We start from the raw sequence: 23,874 nt of genomic DNA, 5'->3' as shown, positions 1-23,874 counted from the left end.
TGATTATTATATCTTTGTTGTATAGTTATCTTGATTATTTTATAGAATTTATATTTAAGCCATTTCTCTTTAAAATTTTCCAAAGAAGAAAATAAAATGTCCAGAATGCATATATTACACAAATCGTGGTATATTAAATTTCACAGATCCTGCTTCACATCCAATTTGTATTTGATAAAAATAAAATAATTTTCCTTATACAAATATTTTCAGTTCTTGAAATTTTTATAAAATTAAAATAATGTCAAGGCATTCTAGCCAGAAGCAGAGAAGTAGTGGTCACAGCTAGAAGAGGTGCATCTCGGTTTCCCCCAACACCCTTCACCCTCAGACCCCATCCGCATCCCTCCGACCCTGAGACCCACTCAATCAAACAATTCCTTGTGCTGGGGTGACTCTGCGCCCCCTGCCCCCCAGCAGAAATCCCTAACCATGGGCAGCCAGAGCTCCAAGGCTCCCTGGAGTGACCTGACCGCCGAGGAGGCAGAAGATGCTTCCCCTTCCAGAGTCAACAGACAGGGGAATGGCCATGTGAAAAGCAGTGGAGACTTATCCCCTCAAAGGTGAAGGGAGTCAACCCTCAAAAATGGAACAGAGGAGGTAGTGGGGGTCACTGGTGATGTCAGAGGGCCAGCATCCTCTAGGCAGGGAGCTGAGGCCAAGGGGGGAAGGGGTGCCTCCATGGAGACCCCCAAGAAGAGGAAGAAATTCTCTTTCAAGAAGCCTTTCAAATTGAGTGGCCTCTCCTCAAGAGAGATCAGAAGGAGTGTAGGGGTGATTCGTCTGCCTCCTCACCCGCAGAGGCAGAGCAGGATCAGGGGAGAGGGTTCCCTGCAGCAGTGAAGGCACTGCTCAGGAAGAGAAGGCTGTTGCCACTCCTTAGAGCCAGGAGTGCCAGGCCAAAGAGGCAGAGGCCAGGGCTACCTCCAAGGGAGGAGCACAGAAGAGGCAGGAGCCCAGGTGGCAGAGCCATCTATTCCCTCGGGGCCAGTGGGTGGCTCTACACCGGCAAGCAAGCCAGAATGAGCCCTGGGTGAGGGCAGATGGGTGATCTCTAAGCTGCAGAAACTTGGTCCTTGTGAGCTCACTGCCTAGACCTGGTACCTCTGCTGCCTTCTTGTACCCAGAGAGGAATGAGACTGTTGCCTACTAGCCACATTACCTCTCTTTCTCTCCCTCCTGTGGATTCTCCCATCATCTATCTGGTCTTCCTCTAAAGGCCAGTTGAAAATGGTCCCTTCCAGTTTCCCAAGTTAGGTTTGTGATATGAAATGATCTTGCCCTTGGCCCAACCTCCTTTCCTTCCTCACCTGTGCTGAAGGAAATTGCTGGTTTTCTTTCCCAATTTTTTTCCAGGTAGATTTTGCTTACCAGCTTCCCAGGTGGCTCAGATGGTAAAACATCTGCCTGCAACGTGGGGGACCTGGGTTCGATCCCTGGGTTGAGAAGATCCTCTGGAGAAAGAAATGGCAACCCACTCTAGTACTCTTGCTTGGAAAATTCCATGAATGGAGGAGCCTGGTAGGCTACAGTCCATGGAGTCACAAAGAGTTGGACACGACTGAGTGACTTCATTTTCCTTTCACTTTTTGTTTACTCCCCAAATCCCTGAGCCAGATGTACTGTACTCCCAAACCCTGAGTGTAGTCCAGCTTTTCCCTGTTGAGCTTTCAGTCTCTCCTGCTGTGCCTAGGGGAACTTGGGCTAGGGAGGACACTGCTCCTGCCTAGGTTTTTATAGATGCCTTCAGTTCAGTTCAGTTCAGTTCAGTTGCTCAGTCGTGTCCGACTCTTTGCGACCCCATGAATCGCAGCATGCCAGGCCTCCCTGTCCATCACCAACTCCCGGAGTTCACTCAGACTCACATCCATCAAGACCATGATGCCATCCAGCCGTCTCATCGTCTGTCGTCCTCTTCTCCTCCTGCCCCCAATCCCTCCCAGCATCAGAGTCTTTTCCAATGAGTCAACTCTTCCCATGAGGTGGCCAAAGTACTGGAGTTTCAGCTTTAGCATCATTCCTTCCAAAGAAACCCCAGGGCTGATCTCCTTCAGAATGGACTGGTTGCATCTCCTTGCAGTCCAATGGACCCTCAAGAGTCCTCTCCAACACCACAATTCAAAAGCATCAATTCTTTGGTGCTCAGCCTTCTTCACAGTCTAACTCTCACAGCCATACATGACCACAGGAAAAACCATAGCCTTGACTAGATGGACCTTAGTCAGCAAAGTAATGTCTCTGCTTTTGAATATGCTATCTAGGTTGGTCATAACTTTTCTTCCAAAGAGTAAGTGTCTTTTAATTTCATGGCTGCAGTCACCATCCGCAGTGATTTTGGAGCCCCCCAAAATAAAGTCTGACACTGTTTCCACTGTTTTCCCATCTATTTCCCATGAAGTGATGGGACCGGATGCCATGATCTTCATTTTCTGAATGTTGAGCTTCAAGCCTAATTTTTTACTCTCCACTTTCATCTTCATCAAGAGGCTTTTTAGTTCCTCTTCACTTTCTGCCATAAGGGCGGTGTCATCTCCATACCTGAGGTTATTGATATCCCTCCCGGCAATCTTGATTCCAGCTTGTGTTTCCTCCAGCCCAGCGTTTCCCATGATGTACTCTGCATAGAAGTTAAATAAGCAGGGTAACAATATACAGCCTTGCCACAATCCTTTAGTTGCCTTACTCAAGTTCAAACAAAACAACCAAAAGATGTCAAATATGTCTCCTAGCACACATCCAGATATATAATGTATTTCTAAGCAATGTATAAAACTGTATATTAGAAAACTAGATAAAATATAAAATAGTGTATTATTTGGCAGATATACTGAATCCCAATATCAGCTACTATCTACACAAGTGTTACTTTCTCTGGTGTGGTGTTTATTTATTATACTCTTCAAAATATTAGGAAAACATTATTGACCTACAGAATATATAGAAATAAAGGCTATTTTTCACTATCTAAGTCTAGAATGATTAAGCCCTTCAGATATATGACAGTAAAAATGATTGTTCCGCCCTATATGGAAACATTACACTGTTCTGTGTCTCCTGTCTATATTGTACATCTCTGTCCCAGGTGTGAAATGTGAAAGTTGCTCAGTTGTGTCTGACTCTTTGCGACCTCATATACTATAGAGTCCATGGAGTTCTCAAGGCCAGGAAACCGGAGTGGGTAGCTGTTCCCTTCTCCGGCAGATCGTTCCAACCCAGGTATCAAACCCAGGTCTCCCCCATTGCAGGCAGATTCTTTACCAGCTGAGCTACCATGGAAGTACAAGAATATTGAATTGGGTAGCCTACCCCTTCTCCAAGGGATCTTCCTGATCCAGGAATTGAACCGAGGTCTCCAGCATTGCAGGATTCTTTATCAGCTGACCTACCAGGGAAGCCCAGGTGACTCAGTGATAAAGAATCCACCTGGCAATGAAGGAGATGCAGGGGATATGGGTCTGATCTCTGAGTTGGAAAGTCCCCCTGGAGAAGGAAACGGCAACCCACTCCAGTTTTCTTGCCTGGGAAATCTCATGGGCAGAGGAGCCTTGTGGGTTACAGCCCATAGGGTCACAAAGAGTAGAACACAACTGGACACACAGATATATTTATGAAATGTTTTCTCCAATTTCCATCTCTAGCTATTTCAAGTCATTCTGAATATTGCTATAGTATTTCTTCATTTAGGCTTCCCTGGTGGTTCAGATGGTAAACAATCTGCTTACAATGCAGAAGGCCCAGTTTCTATCCTTGTATTGAGAAGATCCCCTGAATAAGGAAATCAAAACTTACTCCAGTGTTTTTACCTGAGATATCTCCCAGACAGAGGAACCTGGGAGGCCGCAGTCCAAAGGGTCACAAAGAGTCAGATACAACTGAGTGAAATTTCTTTATTTAGGAAGACTTCAAATTGTTTTATAATTATATTTACCTGTCTACTTTGTTGACTATAATTTCTTTGAAATGTCAATATCTACCTACCCTGATAACCTGTATAACGTGTGGGTATTTTGGAAACTTGTGTATGTACACACACACACACAACTGGGTGCATCATTGGCTCAATGGATATGACTTTGAGCAAGCTTCGGGAGTTGGTGATGGACAGGGAAGCCTGGTGTGCTGTATGTAGTCCATAGGGTCGCAAAGAGTTAGACATGACTGAATGCTGGAACTGAACTGAACTGAATGATTTCTAAGGTAATTTGAAGACATAAGATTTGAATCAGAGGGTTTATTTTGTTTTTTTTTTAACCACCTTTTTTACTTTTATTATGTAATAGCAGAATCACATGTAAATAGGTCACTTAAGGTTTAGAATCTCATTAAAAATCTTTCATACTGGGAGAATGAAGAAACTTTGATTTGCTTTATGTTTTAAATATAACTTTTTAAGTTTTACAGATTTTTTTTTCTTTCACTACAGAAAAAGGCATAGTTCTGATAATTACTCTGCTTTTTGCAAATTATCAGAAGGATGTGAAGTGTATTTACTGACATTAATAAGTTACTCTTTGGCATCATTATTCACTAATGAGCCTGTTTCAGAATGTTTGTAAGCTTATGTGACAGGATGACATTTTATTATATGAATAAGGTCAACTCTGTTATTTAGTCCTTGAAAGAAAAAAAAAAAACAATTCTTCATGAAATGTGAAGCTATTAGGTACATTTGACTCAAAGCTTGCTTTAAAGTCAAGAAGTGGCATCTCAAATTCATGTAGCTGCTCTAACCTATGAGGTGGAGTTTTGGCAATTATAAGGGGATGTCAGGAGTTACTTTGCAGATAGTGATTAGCCATGTCAAAGGTTATGTTCAAGCTAAATTTTGAATGGCACAGTGGCTATTATTTGAAAGAGCAAGATATACAGACTTAGAAGTTAAAATGTAAAGTTTGCTCTGTCTTCCTTGAAACTTCCTTGCCTTCATCATCCACTGTCATTAGAAATAGCAAGACCATCATAATTAGGGGCTCTAAGAAACAAGTACACATTATTTTTAGTTGCCTCAGATGCCAAAAAAAAAATGACTTGAATTTTGTTCTTTAGGGAATGAGAAGGTTTGGGAATGTTGGCATAAATCTCTGAAATTGTGAGACTGACTTTTTACTAACATAACTCTTGTGACTGTAGAATAAATTGAAATGGAAAAAATCATCTAGAAAGAAGCATATCTCAGTGAAAGGGAAATTATAAACCCCTTGATTATGACAGTATTCCTTTTTGTCAACTGCATTTGTCTCATTATAATAATTTTCAAGTTGATTAAGGTGATTATTGTTATGATCATTATATAATTGTTATAATATACCTTGGAATATGAAGAGAAGGAAATAAAGTAGCATTTTCACTGGTGATTATAGGGAAGGTATAAGGAGTAAGTTTAATAACACACTGTCCAGTAAGGTGAGCAATATTTTGAAAGAATAAAATGTGGAGTGCTTTGTTATATCTCTTAGTAATTGCAGGAGCCCAGCTACATTGACTCATGTCTCCTTTGAATGCTTTGTGAATAGTAAGCATTCAGAGACAGTGAAATTTATTTCCATATATTTTCTCTTCCCTTAAGTAAAGGCATATTTTAGTGAATTAAAAGAAAAAACTTTTTAGTCAATTTTTGTTGGAGTACAGTTGTTTCTGTTTTGTTTTTTTGCTTGTTTTTTTTTTTTTTTTTTGCTACATTGTGCAGCATATGGTATCTTAGTTCTCCAATCAGGATGGAACACCGTGTTTCCTTGCCTTGGAAGCATGGAATCTTAACCTCTGGACCACTAGAGAAGTCCCTTCAATAAGTTTTTAGGTATATGATAATTAACTTCTTTGACCTCAATAATATAAAGCTATAAGGCAGACAAATTTCAAGATTTGATATATAGTAAAAATGAGATCTAACTTCTATGCAGATGTGTTTCATTATCTCAGACAAGCTTCTATTCTTTTTGCTGTGGCCTGTATGCATCATAACTTGGTTAGGCTGAAATGTGAATCAAGGCTACAGAGAGAGAACAGAATGAAGTAACTAAGGGAGCCCATAGGAGAGCAGCCTGTTTGAGTGTACAGGAAACATTGCTGGGAGGAAGGTTGGAGATGAGCAAAATGGACTATCAAACTTTGGATTTCTCACACTCAGTCATCTAATTCTACATGCTTTCTTCTCAAAGTAGATTACTTTGACAGGTAGGGATTGTAACATACTGTATTCAAGTGGAGGTGCAACATAAGGAGTCTGCATGTAGGTAACAGTGATGATAACATTTGGCAAAGTGATAGCGAATGTCCTAAGTGCAGGATTGAAAGCTTGATCCATGTGACTTGAGAAAGCACAGCAATAACTAATGGGACTCCATAAAGAAGAAGATATCAGGACCTGTGCCAGCAGCAAACAGGAGGAAATAATAATTTAAAAAAACATTGCAATTTGAGAGATCCCTCAAATTCATCATTGTATGTGCGCACAGTGAGCGACTAACACACTCAGTCATCAGTCATGTCCGACTCTGTGACCCTATGGACTGTAGCCCACCAGACTCCTCTGTCCATGGATTTTTCCAGGCAGGAATCCTGGAGTGGATTGCAATTTCCTCCTCCAGAAGATCTTCCCACTCAGGCATCAAACCTTCAACTCTTTTGTCTCCTGCATTGGAAAGCAGATTCTTTACCACTAGCACCACCACGGAAGCCCCAGATTTATCTTTAGTGCTCTAGGAAAACATTGCTCTTTTCAGGGAACACGGCTCAGTTTAAGGGGCATTTTCTTTGACAATTAGGCAAGAATGAATGAGGAGAAAGAATTTGAAACTTGTTATCATTATATTTTGTAATATTTTCATATTCATATTTAACAATATGTATGTTGTAAATCATTTCAGAAGTACAGAACGAGAACAAGTGTCCGATTTTAATCTTAGCCTCAGATTTTAAATATATGTATGTATAAAGTGAATAAATTGCAATCCATTAATATACAGATAAGTATTAATACAATCTTGAGAGTTTTATTTAGGAGACTTAAGTAAGGGAAAACACAAATAAACAAAATAGGATGAAAAAAAGTCAGTAAACCACAATGGAGTCCAAGCACCTCACTACTCAGACATGGATGAAGACACACACTTGGTTATACATGCTATAGATTTTACTAGGGGTAAGGAGAATTATTTACCTGATTTTAAGAACTATAGATCAGATTATATCTTCAAGATTTTTCAAAATTAGAGCTAGTATTATATGATTAGAGTATATAAAGCAATTATGATCCTGTCCCTGAAGTTAGTGTTTTAAAATAATACCTTCTATTTGATTTTCAGTTCCTAATGTCACTGTTAAAACTATTTTGGTGCTCACCTCAGCAATACATGTGTTAAAATTAGAACTATACAGAGAAGAATAGCATGGCCCCTGATTAAGGATGACATGTAAATCTGTGAGGTGTTCCATATTTTTGAAAAGGTTATTTAAAAAGGAATGTATATATAACTGAAGCACTTTGTTGTATAGCAGCAATTAACATAATATTGTAAGCCAATTACACTTCAGTAAAAACAACTTAAAATTAAAATTTTATTTTAAAATAAAAATTGGAATATTTAAGGTATAAAATATGATTCAATATACATATGAAAAGTTTACTACAGTCAAGTTAATTAACATATCTTTTCCTCACATAGCAATCTTTTGTGATCAAAGGACCTGAAATCTACTCTAAAATCTGAAGGAAAGTCAATGAGCTTTAAAAGTTCCCTGCTATATTTAAAGGTCACAAATTAGACATATAATATGAATCTCTTAGAACAATGATATGCAATTATAAGTAAGTGTTTTTAAAGTGTTGTTATTACCAATACAAATTCTGTATATTGTATCACCCTTAAGTAAAATATTAATGTATTTTTAAAATGACTTTTTAAAGGTAGAGACTAACTGGATGTCACATTTATAAGTATATCTACTGACATATTCAAGGGGTTCATTCTAATAAGAATTGTATACTCAGACTAAGTAAATTAATATTTTTTCACTGTATGCTCAAAAGTGCTATGAGTGATAAACTACCCTCGTATCACTAATCTTGTCACTTTAGTAGCCTACAGATTTTTCTCTTGGAAATCAAGTCTGGACTGATTAATATCTACTGTCTTATGAATCTCAAAACTACTAGGCTGAAAGCAAGGTGTTATTTGATGATTGTAAGTTTGATGCATAAAGCAGGGTGCTCAAAGCTGGTGCTCTGGGACAACCCAGAGGGATGGGGTGGGGAGGGAGGTGGGAGGTGTTTTCAGGATGGGGTGATACATGTGCATCCATGGCTGATTAATGTCGATGTGTGGAAAAAACCATCACAATATTGTAAAGTAATTATCCTCCAGTTAAAATAAATTAATTTAAAATATATTTTTAAAGTATTATCTCTTAATGGACAGCTACAAATCCCAAGTAAGAAAAACAGCAAATGGGTATAAAATGAGCCAATCACAATCAAGGAAAGGCTTATGTTTGAGGCTAACAGGAATCTAACTCATTCTGACTTATTTATCTTTCTATCTGCATAGCTTTGCATGCTGTCAAACACATAACCGGAGTTCAGTAATTGGGTTGTGAAGAGATTTATACTACTTCAAATATTAACAAAGTAATGGCCTTTCTAAATAATTTTCACTCCCCATATTCATTGTGAATGTAATGTTGCTTCTTCATTTGTAATCAAATTAATAAATGTGCATGCCATAAATATCAAATGGTGCTGAGTTATAAAAATAGAGATGTCTCCATTGACATGCTGTAGTTTTCAGCCCTGCTTCTCTGAGGCAATCACATCCACAACTTTTTACTTTTTCCTCTGGCATTCACTCCATTTTCTAAATGTATGTTTTATGACCACTTTGTAGTTTAATGATTTTGATCATCATCAATTCACTTACTGTAATAGTAGGTGAAGATTTAACTCTTCAATACTTTCCCTCCAAAGTCTCCCTTTTTGCACTAGTATTCTTACTAATATATTGTTGTTCAATTCCTCAGTTGTATCCAACTCTTTGCTACTCCATGGACTGCAACATGCCAGGCTTTCCTGTCTTTTACCATCTCCTGGAGCTTGCTCAAACTCATGTCCATTGAGTCGGTGATACCACCCAACCATCTTGTCCTTTGTCTTCCCCTTCTCCTACTGCCTTCAATCTTTCCCAGCATCAGGGTCTTTCCTAATGAGTTGGCTCTTTGCATCAGGTGGCCAAAGTATTGGAGCTTTATATAGCTGTCCTTGATTGCTGTTTTAATCAAAGATGATTACATTATTTTAAATAATTAAGTACTGTTCACAGCTGATCCATGATTTTTGTTTATGCACCTAAACAGACTTTTCCTAAGTTTATAATATCATTTTCTTATAGATATTTATGCTCTACTTTTAAATTTCCTGAAATCTTCCAACAGATATATAAACACATAGATGCGTTCTAAGTACTTTGTTATTACTGTACAGTCACTAAGTCATGTCCAACTCTTTGTGACTCCATGGACCATAGCCAACCAGTCTTCTCTCTCCATGGGATTTCCCAGGCAAGAATACTTGAGTGGGTTGCCATTTCCTCCTCCAGGGGATCTTCCCAACTCAGGGACTAAGCCCATGTCTCCTGCATTGGCAAGCAGATTATTTACCACTGAGCCACCAGGGAAACCTGTTCTGTACACCTTCTATTAAAATATCAACTTGTGCTAAATTATGATTATATGTTCAGTTCTTCTGAATAAAAATTTGAACAGTTTATTCCTATGTTGATTATTTAATTTTGATGTTTGATGTTATGGTGATTTTTTTTATATGTTGTCATTACAATATATTTTAAGTCAATTTTAATGACTGTATAAGTCTTACACTGTAGCTCCCTTAATGTAGTTAGTTATTTCTCCTTCTTCTGGGACATGTTGGTATCTGGAGAACTGACATTCCAGAGAGACTAGAAATGTTGTCTCCTCTAGGCTAAGATTTTTATTTTTTTTTAATAGCAGGGACAAGGAAGCCACTGATGCACCAGGGATGTAATGAGTTTTGAAAGAAGCAGCTGATGAGGTCAAATGGGTAACAGGTATACACTATAGCTTTTACTCAGTTTGCTGTGGCCTTGAAGACACAGTCTCTAGAAGTCCTGTAGCAGCACACAAGGAAATACATTCTGTCAACAGCCACACAAATGTAGCAAAGGTCCTAAGTGTTGAATGAAACTTCAACCCTCATCTGATACCTTGATTTCAGCCTGGACAGACCTCAAGGAAAGAATCCAGCTGACTATTGCCTGGAAACTTAACTCTCAAAACCCATTAGTAAGTGTGTGGTATTTTGTTAAGAAGCAGTAGAGAACTGACTAACTCTAGAAAGCTTTTATTCTACTGTGTTTCAGTGCTTTTCTATATCTAGAATGTCTTTAAAAAAATATTCAGTTCTCTTTATCTAAATTTTTTCATGAAGTGATAAAATATTTTTTCCACAACTAATAAGTTTTCTAATTGCCCAGATTGCAGGTAACAGCTTTAAATATAAAATGATTGCCAACAAATTAATTTTAGAAGCTAAAACCACTGCTGTATGACACTATCACCTATGATTTGGAAGCACAATCTGCCAACTTCCTACAAGTAGCATTAGAGCACTTACTTTCTCTATAAAAATGCAGGATGACAAATATAGAACTAAAGATCTCTATTCCTTATGTTTCCCTGAAAGGTGTATTTTATGGTGGGCATATATTTATATAATATTTATATATGCTTACACAGTAATACACATTCTCTGAATATAGTAATATATAAAATAAGTTTGTATAAACACACATTTCTTTGAGGCTTATTCTCTGGCCTGACTTCTAACTAAATACCACCCACTCTGAAGGCTATTTAAATGTGATGAAAAGTTGAGGTATTGCATAAAGAGGACTAAAAATAGACCACTTTTAGAGCTTTATTGATGCTATTATAAGACAGGAAAATGTTTTCTGCAAGTTTGAATTTTACCACTCATTTACATGGAGCTACAAATCACATTACTATGACTTTTTGGAAAAAGAAAAAAGAAAAACACAATTTGAATTCATTTGAGGATAACAGATTTCAGAGGGAGATAAAAGCTATTTCAACAAAGGAGAAAAAATCAGTCCTTAAGGCAAAAAATGGAAGACAAGAAAAATGAACATCCTTAAGCCAAATAATGAAGAAAAGAAAGGAGCAAAGTGTTAGGAAAAATTTAAATATTGATCTAGGCATGTGGTTTTATAAGGTACAGTTTACTTGTTAATATATTTCTTCATTTATCCTCTTTCTCTTTCTCTCTCTCTTCCTCCCTGAATCTCTCTCTCTTCATACACATACTCATTTTTTATATCACCAGATCATAATTGTTATTTTGTTTAGAATGCTTCTTTGTATTTTTATTTTATGTTCTCAGTCATGTCTGACTCTTTGTAACCCCATGGACTATAGCCCACTATGTTCCTCTGTCCATGGAATTTTTCAGTTAAGAATACTGGAGTGGATTGCCATTTCCTCTTCCAGAGACTCTTCCCAACTCAAAGAATAAGCCCGTGTCTTCTACGCTGGCAGTCAGATTCTTTACCAGTGTGTCACCTGGGAGGCCCCCTTACTACACTTGATCTTAGCCAAAAGGTCCTGTTAACAAATTCTTTGAAGATTTTGGTATCAAGTTTATAGTGATCTCATAAGATGAAGCAGGAAATATACTTTTTCTCTATTTTCTGGAAGTGTTGGTATAAAACCATATTATTTCACCCTACAAGTTTTTCTTCCTAAAATTTGCCACTTAGCTCATCTGTTCCTGGAGTTTTCTCTGTGGGAAGATTTAAATTAAGGCTTCTGTTAGTAGATTTAGAACTATTCAGATTGTCTTTTGTCAGTATTGCTAAACTAAGCAGTTTAATTTTAATTGCATATAGATTTCATCCCCAAATGGCAAATGGCACACAAAATTATATTATTATTCTATTAATAGTATCTGCATGATTAACAATAAAGTCTCCATTTATAATCCTTATATTATGTCTGTTCTCCTCTCCTCTCTTTCTTCTCTTCTAACTGCTCAGCAAAATTCTGAAAATGGGGAATTATGGAGTAGAGATATTCCCAAGGGTCAGATAAACTAACTTTAGAACATTGACTATTTTCCATGGTAGGGCCTGGAGGTCATTCTGTTTGTAAAAATGATCTATGATGTGCTGGTTTGAGGAGTGGTATCATCTTTTTTTCTTTCATTCCATGGATACAGCATAAAATCACATCATCAGTATTCAAGATCTCAAAAATGTGAGGGGTGGTGATTACATTAGTATTTCCATTCAATTTACAAGAATGAATCCTCTAAACCAGATCATGGTGGGTGAGAGTGGACAATTCCAAAGTCACTAAAATGTGGCTCCATTTGCAGCTTCTGTGTAGATATTGCATCTTTGGTGGATTGGGTTAATATATCTTTCTGTAATCTCTGCTCAGAAAGCTCTGTACAAATACACGGGAATATTTATGAAGCAATTCCAGCAGTAAAGAAGGACAGACAGGGATTCAGAATCTAAGGAGTTGACAAATATCAATTGCATTACTGACACGTACACATATGCTTTCCACATTCTTAAATATTGTCAATATTTTACTATTAAAGCATGAAGTTATTCTAAAAATAAATATTAGTCCAAGTTTCTATTGATAGGCTATAAATACATTGCTTTACTTTTTCTCTCATCTTTCTGTTTAAGAAGTGTGTTTGTGTGTGTGTATACACAGGGGCTTCCCTCATAGCTCAGGCGGTAAAGAATCTGCCTGCAATGCAGGAGATCTGGGTTTGATCCCTGGGTCAGAAAGATTCTCTGGAGAAGGAAATGGCAATCCACTCCAGTATTCTTGCCTGGAAAATCCCATGGACAGAGGAGCCTGGTGGGCCACAGTCCATGGGGCCACAAGAGTCGGACACAGCTTAGTGAATAAACCAACCAACCAACACATATATAATAGCAGTCAATCCTAAAGGAAATCAGTTCTGAATATTCATTGAAAAGACTAATGCAGAAGCTGAAATTCCAATACTTTGGCCACCGGATGCGAAAGACTGACTCTTTGGGCAAGACCCTGTTGCTGGGAAAGATTGAAGGCAGGAGGAGAAGAAGATAACAGAGGATGAAATAGTTGGATGGCATCACAGACTTGATGGACATGAGTTTGAGGAAGCTCTGGGAGCTGGTGATGGACAGAAAAGCTTGGCATACTGCAGTACATGGGGTCACAAAGAGTCAGATACAACTGAGTGACTGGACTGATGCAAGTATATAACACACACACACACACACACACACACACACACACACATATATATATACACACATACACACACACACACACATTCCACTATTATATCATATCACTGGAATGAAATGTTTGAAATAAGTTGCTTGAAATCTTCTAAGAATGATTGAATTTTTTGACCAATTCTATCTACTCCTAAAAGAGAAAAATAATTACTGCAGTATTTAAAGTGTGCATGCTAAGTTGCTTCAGTCGTTTCTGACTCTTTGTGACCCCATGGACTGTAGCCCTCCAGGCTCCTCTGTCCATGGTATTCTCCAGGCAAGAATATTGAAGTAGGATGCCATTTCCTTTTCCAGGAACTCTTCGCTACCCAGAGACAGAACCTGTGACTCATGTCTCCTTCAGGAGCAGGCGGGTTCTTTACAGCTAGCAGCGTCTTGGCGAGACCAATATAAGGTTTAATTATATTAAATATAATATCATATGTTATATAAGAGAAAATAATGACTACAGTATATAAATCTTATATAATATGATATTATATTTATATAATTTCAAGAAAATTAGAGATACAAAGGGAATATTTCATGAAAAGATGGGCACAATATCAAACAAAAACGGTATGGATCTAAGAGAAGCAGGAAATTTTAAGAAGAGGTGGCAACAATGCACAGAAGAAAAATACAAAAGTGATATTCCTGACCCAGATAACCACGTTGGTGTGATCACTCACCTAGAGCCAGACATCCTGGAGTGTGAAGTCAAATGGGCCTTATGAAGCATCTCTACGAACAAGGCTAGTGGAGGTGATGAAATTCCAGCTGAGTTATTTAAAATCCTAAAAGATGATGCTGTTAAAGTGATGCACTCAATATGTTAGTAAGTTTGGAAAACTCAGCACTGGCCATGGACTGGAAAAGGTCAGTTTTCTTTCCAATCCTAAAGAAAGGCAATGCCAAAGAATGTTCAAACTACCGCACAATTATACTCACTTCATATGCTAGCAAGTAATACTCAAAATTCTCCAAGTGAGGCTTCAAAAGTACATGAGTTGAGAACTTCCAGCTGCTCAAGCTGAATTTAGAACCAGAGGTCAAATTGCCAACATTCCTTGGATCACAGAAAAGGTAAGAGAATTCCAGAAAAAAAAAAAATCTACTTCTGTTTCATTGACTATGCCAAAGCCCTTGTGTGGTCACAACAAACTGTGGAAAATTCTTAAAGAGATAGGACTACCAGATCACTTTACCTGCCTCCTGAGAAACCTGTATGCTGGTCAAGAAGCAACAGTTCCAGGGCATGGAACAACAGACTGGTTCCAAATTGAGAAAGGAGTACGTTAAGGCTGTATATTGTCACCCTGCTTATTGAGCTTATATGCAGAGTACATGATGCAAAATGCTGGGTTGGATGAAGCACAAGCTGGAATCAAGATTTCTGGGATATGTAGATGACACCACCCTTATGGCAGGAAGTGAAGAGGAACTAAAGAGCCTCTTGATGAAAGTGGAGAGTGAAAAAGCTGACTTAAAACTCAACATTAGGAAAACTAAGATCATGGCATCAGGTCCCATCACTTCATGGCAAATAGATAGGGAAAGAATGGAAACAGTGACAGATTTCGTTCTCTTGAGCTCCAAAATCACTGCAGATGGTGACTGCAGCCATTAAATTAAAGCCACTTGCTTCCTGGAAGAAAAGCTATGACAAACCTAGACAGCATATTAAAAAATCAGAGATATCACTCTGCCTACAAATGTCCATATAGTTAAAGCTATGGTTTCCAGTAGTCACATATGCATGTGAAAGTTGGACCATAAAGAAGGCTGACTGCTAAAGAATTGATGCTTTTGAACTGTGCTGTTGGAGAAAACTCCTGAGAGTCTCTCAGACTGCAAGGAGATCAAATTAGTCAATCCTAAAGGAAATCAATCTTGAATATTCATTTGAAGGACTGATGATGAAGCTAGAGCTTTGATAATTCAGCCACCTGATGTGAAGTGCCAACTCATTAGAAAACACCCTGATGCTGGGAAAGATTGAAGGCAGGAGAAGAAGGGGACGCCAGAGGGTTAGATATTTGGGTGGCATTACCGAATCAATGGACATGAGTTTGAGCAAACTCTGGGAGACAGTGAAGGACAGAGAAGCTTGGCATGTTGCGGTCAATGGGGTTGCAAGCAGTCAGACATGACTGAGTACTGAACAACAATCCATTTGTAAATTATGCCATGTATTATCATAATTACATAAGATAAAAAGACTATAATAAACTTCCTGTGTATTTGTGCTACACTGAGAATGCAGCATAAGTTTTAAATAGACGCATTGTGTATTGCTGATTCTCTACTTCTCTCAGTAAGGATCCACAGAACCCTGACAATCACTGGGCACACACTTGTCACATAGTTGCAGAAGCCAAGTTGCCAAGGTTTCCCTTTGCTTTTGTCGAAACTGCTTACCCAAGTTGACCACCTCTTCCTGAGTAAATGGTTAAAACATCGTAAACTCAGTCAAAATTGTGACCCTTGAGGATGTCCCCCTGGTCCACAGGCTGCTCACTCTTCACTTTCTGCTGTACAGTGGGACTTGCTGCCAAGCGTGGACACACAGTCTCATAATGTTGCACATTGGGCACCAGTGTGGCATCATATAGGACACGATCCGTATTTTCTAATGCATTTTCAGTTCTATCCAGGGAATCATCCACTGCTTCCCAGTGTTCCACTGGAGCCCATGCTGAGAGTATAGTGGCCACATGGTACCACATGCTCTATGGTGGCCCCTGGCTTCCTCCATCCAGTGTAGCCTCAGGCTCCTCTAGCTGCTGGGTATCCTGTCGACTACAATGATTGTATCTCTGATTCTGTTTGTAATGCCAGTTGTCTCATGCTGTTTGCACTGTTCACTGAACCCATGGTAGACAAAGGGAAAGCTGGAAGAAAACTCAAGGAGCTGTAGGAACTGCAGATGTGTTTATTCTATCCTGGCTGGCACAGCAGCTATAGCAGCAGACACACTATACTTCTCCTCTTGTGGCTGACCCAACAGACACAGCCGTGACGCAGCAGTAGTAACATAACCATAATGTTGCTGACATAACATAACCTCTATGCAGCCTCAATGCCTTCTCAGATGAAGCGTATATATGCTTACTGCACAAAGTAGCGCTTGACCAAGCGAGTACCTCGTGAGGCTGCAGGCGCAGTGCTATAAGTGATCTTGGCTGTTATATAATCATTATCCACAAAACATGGGGCAAGAGCTAGAGGCTGTGGATCGAGAGAGCCTGACCACACCATCTTGGCTAATTTGCTCTTTCCCTACAGATAGTAAATTGATAGAAACTTTTGAAAATCTTTGTTACTGAAAATAAATTATTTATAGTCACAAATAATCCTTCTCTGGATTGTAACGCAAAACTGAAGCATTACCTTGTTTAGCTTGTGTGTGTAATCAGTCACTCAGTAGTGTTCTACTCTTTAAAATGCTATGTACTATAGCCTGCCAGGTTCCTCTGTTCACAGAATTATCCCAGCCAGAATAATAGAGTAGGTTGCCATTTTCTCCTTCAGGGGGTTATATACCATAATGGCATTTATCAGAGTTGAATTTGATCTGCAGTTTCCTGAAGGGTCACTTCCTACCCGAGTGAGCAATTTCAGCCCTTCAAATTATGAACATCATTCTAAACCTATGCCTATTCAATTGATGGTAGAGCAATTCTTGTTGAAGTCCAAAAATAACACTCAGATGAGTGCATATGGACAGGAGAAATTAGATGGGGTATAACTGGCAGAGATTCAGAAGAATCAATTGCTCTGATTTCACCACTTGGTAAATGGACCAGAGCTGACGGTGTAAATTGAAAATAATAGTTGGAATGTTCTACAATGGCTTTGATCCAGAGCATGTAAGACAACTTTACAGAACAGTTTAAGCACCAATTACATTCCAAAATTCAGTTAATATCTAAAAGACTCTGATGCTGGGAGGGATTGGGGGCAGGAGGGGAAGGGGACGACAGAGGATGAGATGGCTGGATGGTATCACCGACTTGATGGACGTGAGTCTGAGTGAACTCCGGGAGTTGGTGATGGACAGGGAGGCCTGGCATGCTGCAATTCATGGGGTCATAAAGAGTCGGACACAACTGAGCGAGTGAACTGAACTGAACTGAACATTCTTACGCTGTACTTTACATTTAACATATTTGTACAAAATAAATACTTCGGGTCACATTTTGTGTAGTTAACTGAACCATTGTTGCTGGACTTTGTCAAAAATGCCATGATAATAGGAAAAAAAAAAAAAAACCTTCTAGCAAAAACAATTACAATGCTAATTATAGCCTAGTATAATAATAACCTCTTCCATTTCACAACTTCATGTTTAGATTCTAAATTGTCATTGTCATATGTTTGTTATTCTAATGTTAGCTGAATTACAAGAATAAATGTGGAAGCAGAAAGGATCCTTTCTTCTATAGCTTTATTTTTGCATATAATTGCTTAGCTTATATATTTAATACAACCAGGGGCTTCCCAGTTGTCAATAGTGATAAAGAACCCTCTTGCTGATGCAGGAGACATAACAGACCCAAGTTTGATCCCTGGGTTGGGAAGAACCCCTGGAGGAGAGCATGGCATTCCACTCCAGTATTCTTGCCTGGAGAATCCCATGGACAGAGCAGGTTACAGTCCAGAGGGTTGCAAAGAGTTGGACATGACTGAAGCGACTTAGCAGGCACAAACACACCTAAGAAAACTGTGAATTTCTATTTGAGTAATTTAACAAACAGAAGTTAAATGACCTATGATTTATCTTTAGTACCATTTATTTTTTGGGTTACATGTGAAATTATTTATATGGAATTGACCACATAGTTACTTTTTCTATATCCATTATCATGTGGAGATTATTTTCATATGATTTATGTAAATATGGTATATAATAAAACCTTAAATCTAACAAAAATCTAGTGTCTTTTCCACTTTAGTGTTTTGAGAGAATGCATTTTGCAAACTGTGTGCATGTAAGTGGTGGTTTCAAAACTGTGTAGTTAAGTTTATTAGCATCAAATCCAATATATAGTGCTTTAGAATAAAACAAATTATGATACATTTAACTGAGTGGAATGACTGTGTAACTAGCACTTATAAAGAAGTTCCATGTAAAGGATCATGGATCATCATGTTTTTCTTGGTCTTTGCTGTATATCCAGTCCTTATCCTGTATATAATATGTAGAAGGCATCTAATAGCTATTTCCAGAAACCTAAATAAATAAAGAAGGAAAAAGAATATATTTTTTGATATTTTCAAGAGAGAAAGAGTAATAACCAGAAGTTCCAGGGGGCAGAACAAACCTGATTTATCTACGTACAGTCTTTGATTACCTGGCTTCCCTGGTGGTTCAGATGGTAAACAGTCTGCCTGCAATTCAGGAGGCCCAGGTTGAATCCCTGGGTTGGGAAGATCCCCTGGAGAAGGAAATGGCAACTCACTCCAGTATTCTTGCCTGGAGAATCCCATGGGCAGAGGAGCCTGGTGAACTACAGTCCATGGGGTTGCAAAGAGTTGGACATGACTGAGTGACTTTCACTTAACTTCACTTTGATTACCTAATGAGTGGCAGACTCTTTGCTTGGAAGCGGGGCTAAGGTGATGAATATAGTACGTCACTGAACTAAATTCTCTTTAATGATCAAGACAAGTATATACAAAAAATGAGTATGGCCAAATTTCTGTAAATTTAAAATGTTCTAGCTACTGGTGCCATTCTTTTAACCAGAATGTTTGAACAATATCAAAATCTCTCACAACTTAATATCTTTAAATTATCATTCTCTTAAACATCTGAAATATTGTTAAAATGTATGCAAAAATGTCTTATGCCAAATTTTCTAGAGAAATTTTTATGACTTCAAAAATAGGCATTTCTGTGGCAGTTAGCAAAAATTACCATATCTATGAATTCTCTAAATATATAAAATTTCCCTTGAAAATTTGGCAAAGTGATAACTATGTGAGGTGACAAATATAATAATTTAACTTGATTGTGGATATTTTTATAATATTTTCACATATTGAATCATTAAATCTCACCTTAAATACAAGTTTTATTTGTCAATTTTTCCTCAATAAAGCTGAAAAAAATAAAGCTAATTTTTTCACAATATTGTCATTTTATTAGTCATTTGCTCATCTTCTTTGGAGAAATGGCTTTTTAAAGTATTTTGCCCATTTTGTATTTGAGTTATTTTTGTATAAGAGGTTTTATGATCAACACTGGTCAAAAAAAAAAATATATATATATATTTACTCCGATAACATTTGAAATGTTACTAACAAACCAGTAAAATTAAGAGAATACTCTTATCTCAGCTTTCAATATGTACAACATCATGTATAAATTATCATTTTATTTAAAACCCTGTCATAGGCAGTATTCTTTTAATAAGAGGGTCTCCTCCATAATCCCATATTGTCATGTTCTTGTTTCATACCTCCTCTTTGAATGTCAGATGGCTTAGTGACTTGCTTTTAGCCAATAGAATATAGGAAATATGATGAGATGTTTCTGTTGTGTTCGGGTTACAAAAGTTTGTGACCTCTACATTGCCATTAAACACTATTGTCCTTTCAGATTGCATGCTTTGATGAAACAAGCTGCCATTTTGGAGACACCATTTTGTCAAGAAATGAAAGCAAATTTTTGTTCAACAATTTGTAATGAATTCTTGCAACTATCACGTGCCCTCAGAAATCTTCACTCATGCCTTCAGATGAAAAGTCCCTCTAGGCTGACACCATAATTTCAGCCTTATGAGAGTTCCTAATGCAGCAGGGATACTAATCCATATCTAAGTTTTTGACAAACAGAGATAAAATAAATACTTCTGGTTTTAAACGACCATGTGCGGTAATATGTAGTAATAGACAATTAATTGTTTCTCCAAATGAAAATTTTGATATGTATTGAAATAATCAGGAAATGAATAATATTTTTAGAATAATTTTAGAGTGTTCTAAAAGCATTATTCATTTCCTGATTATTGCAATGCATATCAAAATTCTCAAAGCCAGGCTTCAGTAATACGTGGACTGTGAACTTCCAGATGTTCAAGCTGGTTTTAGAAAAGGCAAAGGAAACAGAGATCAAATTGCCAACATTTGCTGCATCGTGGATAAAGCAAGAGAGTTCCAGAAAAACATCTATTTCTGCTTTATTGACTATGCCAAAACCTTTGACTGTGTGGATCACAATAAACTGTGGAAAATTCTTCAAGAGATGGGAATACCAGACCACCTAACCTGCCTCTTGAGAAATCTGTATGCAGGTCAGGAAGCAACAGTTAGAACTGGACATGGAGCAACAGACTGGTTCCAAGTAAGGAAAGGAGTACGTCAAGGCTGTATATTCTCACCCTGCTTATTTAACTTATATGCAGAGTACATCATGAGAAATGCTGGGCTGGAAGAAGCACAAGCTGGAATCAAGCTTGCCAGGAAAAAAATCAATAACCTCAGTTATGCAGATGACACCACCTTTATGGAAGAAACTAAAGAGGAAATAAAAAGCCTCTTGATGAAAGTGAAAGAGGAGAGAGAAAAAGTTGGCTTAAAGCTCAACATTCAGAAAACTAAGAGCATGGCATCTGGTCCCATCACCTCATGGTAAATAGATGGGGATACTGTGGAAACAGTGGCTGACTTTATCTTTGGGGGCTCCAAAATCACTGCAGATGGTGATTGCAGCCATAAAATTTAAAGATGCTTACTCCTTTGAAGGAAAGTTATGACCAACCTAAAGAGCATATTACAAAGCAGAGACATTACTTTGTCAACAAAGGTCTGTCCAATCAAGGCTATGGTTTTTCCAATAGTTATTTATGGATGTGAGAGTTGGACTGTAAAGAAAGCTTAGCACAGAAAAATTGATGTTTTTAAACTGTAGTGTTGAAAAAAAAATTAAAAAAAATAATAAACTGTAGTGTTGGAGAATACTCTTGAGAGTTCCTTGGACTGCAAGGAGATCCAACCAGTCCACCCTAAAGGAAATCAGTTCCGGGTGTTCATTGGAAGGACTGATGTTGAAGCTTAAACTCCAATATTTTGGACCTGATATGAAAAGCTGACTCATTTAAAAAGACCCTGATGTTGGGAAAGATTGAAGGCTGGAGAAGGGGATGACAGAAGATAAGATGGTTAAAAGGCATGACCGACTCAACGGACATGAGTTTGGGTAAACTCTGGGAGTTGATGATGGACAGGGAGGCCTGGCGTGCTGGGGTTCATGGGGTCGCGTAGAGTTGGACACACCTGAGTGACTGAACTGAACTGAACTGATATTAAATATAACACTTTAATGGCAGAAAGTGAACAGGAACTAAAAAGCCTCTGGATGAGGGTGAACGAGGAGAGTGAAAGAGCTGGCTTGAGACTCAAAATTCAAAAAACTAAGATGATATCTGGTCCCATCACTTCATGGCAAGTGGATGGGGAAAAAGTGGAAACGGTGAAGTATTTTATATTCTTGAGCTCCAAAATCACTGCAGACTGTGACTGCAGCCAGGAAATTAAAAGATGCCTTCTTGAAAGTAAAACTATGATAAACCTAGACAGCATATTAAAAAGCAGATACATCACTTTGCCAACAAAGTGATAGAGTCATAGCCGTGGTTTCTCCAGGAGTCATGTATGGAAGTGAGAGTTATGCCATAAAGAAAGCTGAGCGCTGAAGAATTAATGCTTTCGAACTGTGGTGCTGAAGAAGACTCTTGAGAGTCCCTTGGACAGCAAGGAGATCAAACCATTCAATGGTAAAGGAAATCAAACCTGAACATTCATTGGAAGTACTGACGCTACAGCTGAAGGTCCAATACTTTGGCCACCTGATGCAGAGTCAACTCAATGGAAAAAATGCTGATGTTGGGAAAGACTGAGGACAAGAAAAGGGTGCTGCAGGGTGAGATGGTTGGATGGCATCACTGACTCAATGGACACGAGTTTGAGCAAACTCTAGGAGACAGTGAAGGACAAGGAAACCTGGCATGCAGCAGTCTATGGGATCACAGAGTCAGACATAACTGAGCAACTGAACAGCAACAATGATATTTAATATAAAATAACACGTTTATGCATTTATATATCAATTGAAAAATTAATATATACTAAATATTAAAAAAAGTTTAAATAGGACTCACAATGAAGTCATGAAAAATAAAAATGTGGAAATGCATGGATGTGAAAATAAGCAAAACAAATAATCAAAAGCTATTTTCAAACCTCATGTAAAATAATGTTAATGGATGACCTACAAAGAAATACCGTTTGTATCTCAAAATATATACATCACTGAACTAATTAAGTGTCAAAGTTTTGAGAAAGTTTGCTTTAATTGATATAACTCAATGTGGGCAAAAATGCAATACTAGACCCTGATCCATCTATTACTTTCATCTTTGGGTAAGTATTATTGGTAATCACATTCTTAATTGGTTTCTGCCCAGCCTGTGATCCCTGGAGAAGGAAATGGCAACCCACTCCAGCATTTTTTGCCAGAGAGAGGAGCCTGGTGGGCTGGAGTCTATGGACTCCCAAAAGAGTTGGACATTACTTAGCAATTAAACAACAACAACAATCTTTCATTTCATTGGAGTTTTGATTCCAGTCAGAGAGTGACTCACACCTGGGTTTCCTATCTGGCTTATATTCATGATATGGAATTTGCCTAGTGTATTCATACATGGACCTTCATCTAAGCTTAGCCATAACTGTCCTCTTCCACAGTTCCACCTGTTACTGCTAAATAATTATTCTGTAAAAAAAAAAATAAATAACATTTCATCTCTAGTTTCAAACATAGCAACTACTAGCTGAGTAACTTTGTGTTACTTTTTAGGTGCTTTAGAATGACATTGATTTATTATTGCTTTGCATCATTATAGCTTTAAATAAGAACTCTAGGAAAAAATGATGTTTTCATGTCAAAAGCAAATCTGCATGACCTAATATGGTTTAAAAAAAAATCATGTGTGTGCTTGCTTATAGAAGTTATAATTCTCTAATCTCTACTCCATTATTCCAATAAAGTATTTATTACTTATGTGACAAAAAATTGTAAAACTGATTTTTTAAAAAATTCAATGTTAAAATATTCTAATATGGATTAAAGATGAAAATTTCAAGATACAGCAAATGACATTTATTGAATATGCACCGAATTAGCTTTTACTATCTTCAGTCATTCATGAGCAAAGAAAAAGCTGGTCAAATTTAATTTAGTAAATATGAGCTAAAAACATATAAGTCAAACTAAATAATTAACATAAAAAGACACACTGGAGCATATAGATAGAAATGATCTATCTGGTACAGTCAGTTAATTCTCTGTAATAAAATAATGCAGCCTCAAAAATAACACTTTTCAGTGCCTAGAAGTTGAAGTATTTTTCAAATATTTATTTCAGAATTAAAACAATGCAATTTCTCATTTATAATAACATTGCAAAGAAGACAAAACATGCCATGTGTTGTCCTTCAGTATCAATAAAGTTAAATTTATAATTGCAAG

The 23,874-nt window shown here is 37.7% G+C and overlaps 1 non-coding gene and 1 pseudogene across 1 annotated transcript; both read left to right on the top strand.

Annotated features, from left to right (window-relative positions):
• Positions 1-432: 432 nt before the first annotated feature.
• Positions 433-1,026, top strand: LOC138421725 (MARCKS-related protein-like; annotated as a pseudogene).
• Positions 1,027-7,333: 6,307 nt separating this feature from the next.
• LOC138422059 (U6 spliceosomal RNA) lies at positions 7,334-7,440 on the top strand. Its single transcript, XR_011249730.1, has one exon. It is a non-coding gene; the product is annotated as a U6 spliceosomal RNA (small nuclear RNA).
• The last annotated feature ends 16,434 nt before the right edge of the window (positions 7,441-23,874 follow it).

Source organism: Ovis canadensis, chromosome 16, assembly GCF_042477335.2.
Source record: "Ovis canadensis isolate MfBH-ARS-UI-01 breed Bighorn chromosome 16, ARS-UI_OviCan_v2, whole genome shotgun sequence".
NCBI lineage: Eukaryota > Metazoa > Chordata > Mammalia > Artiodactyla > Bovidae > Ovis > Ovis canadensis.
This window is presented reverse-complemented; position numbering and strand designations above follow the sequence as displayed.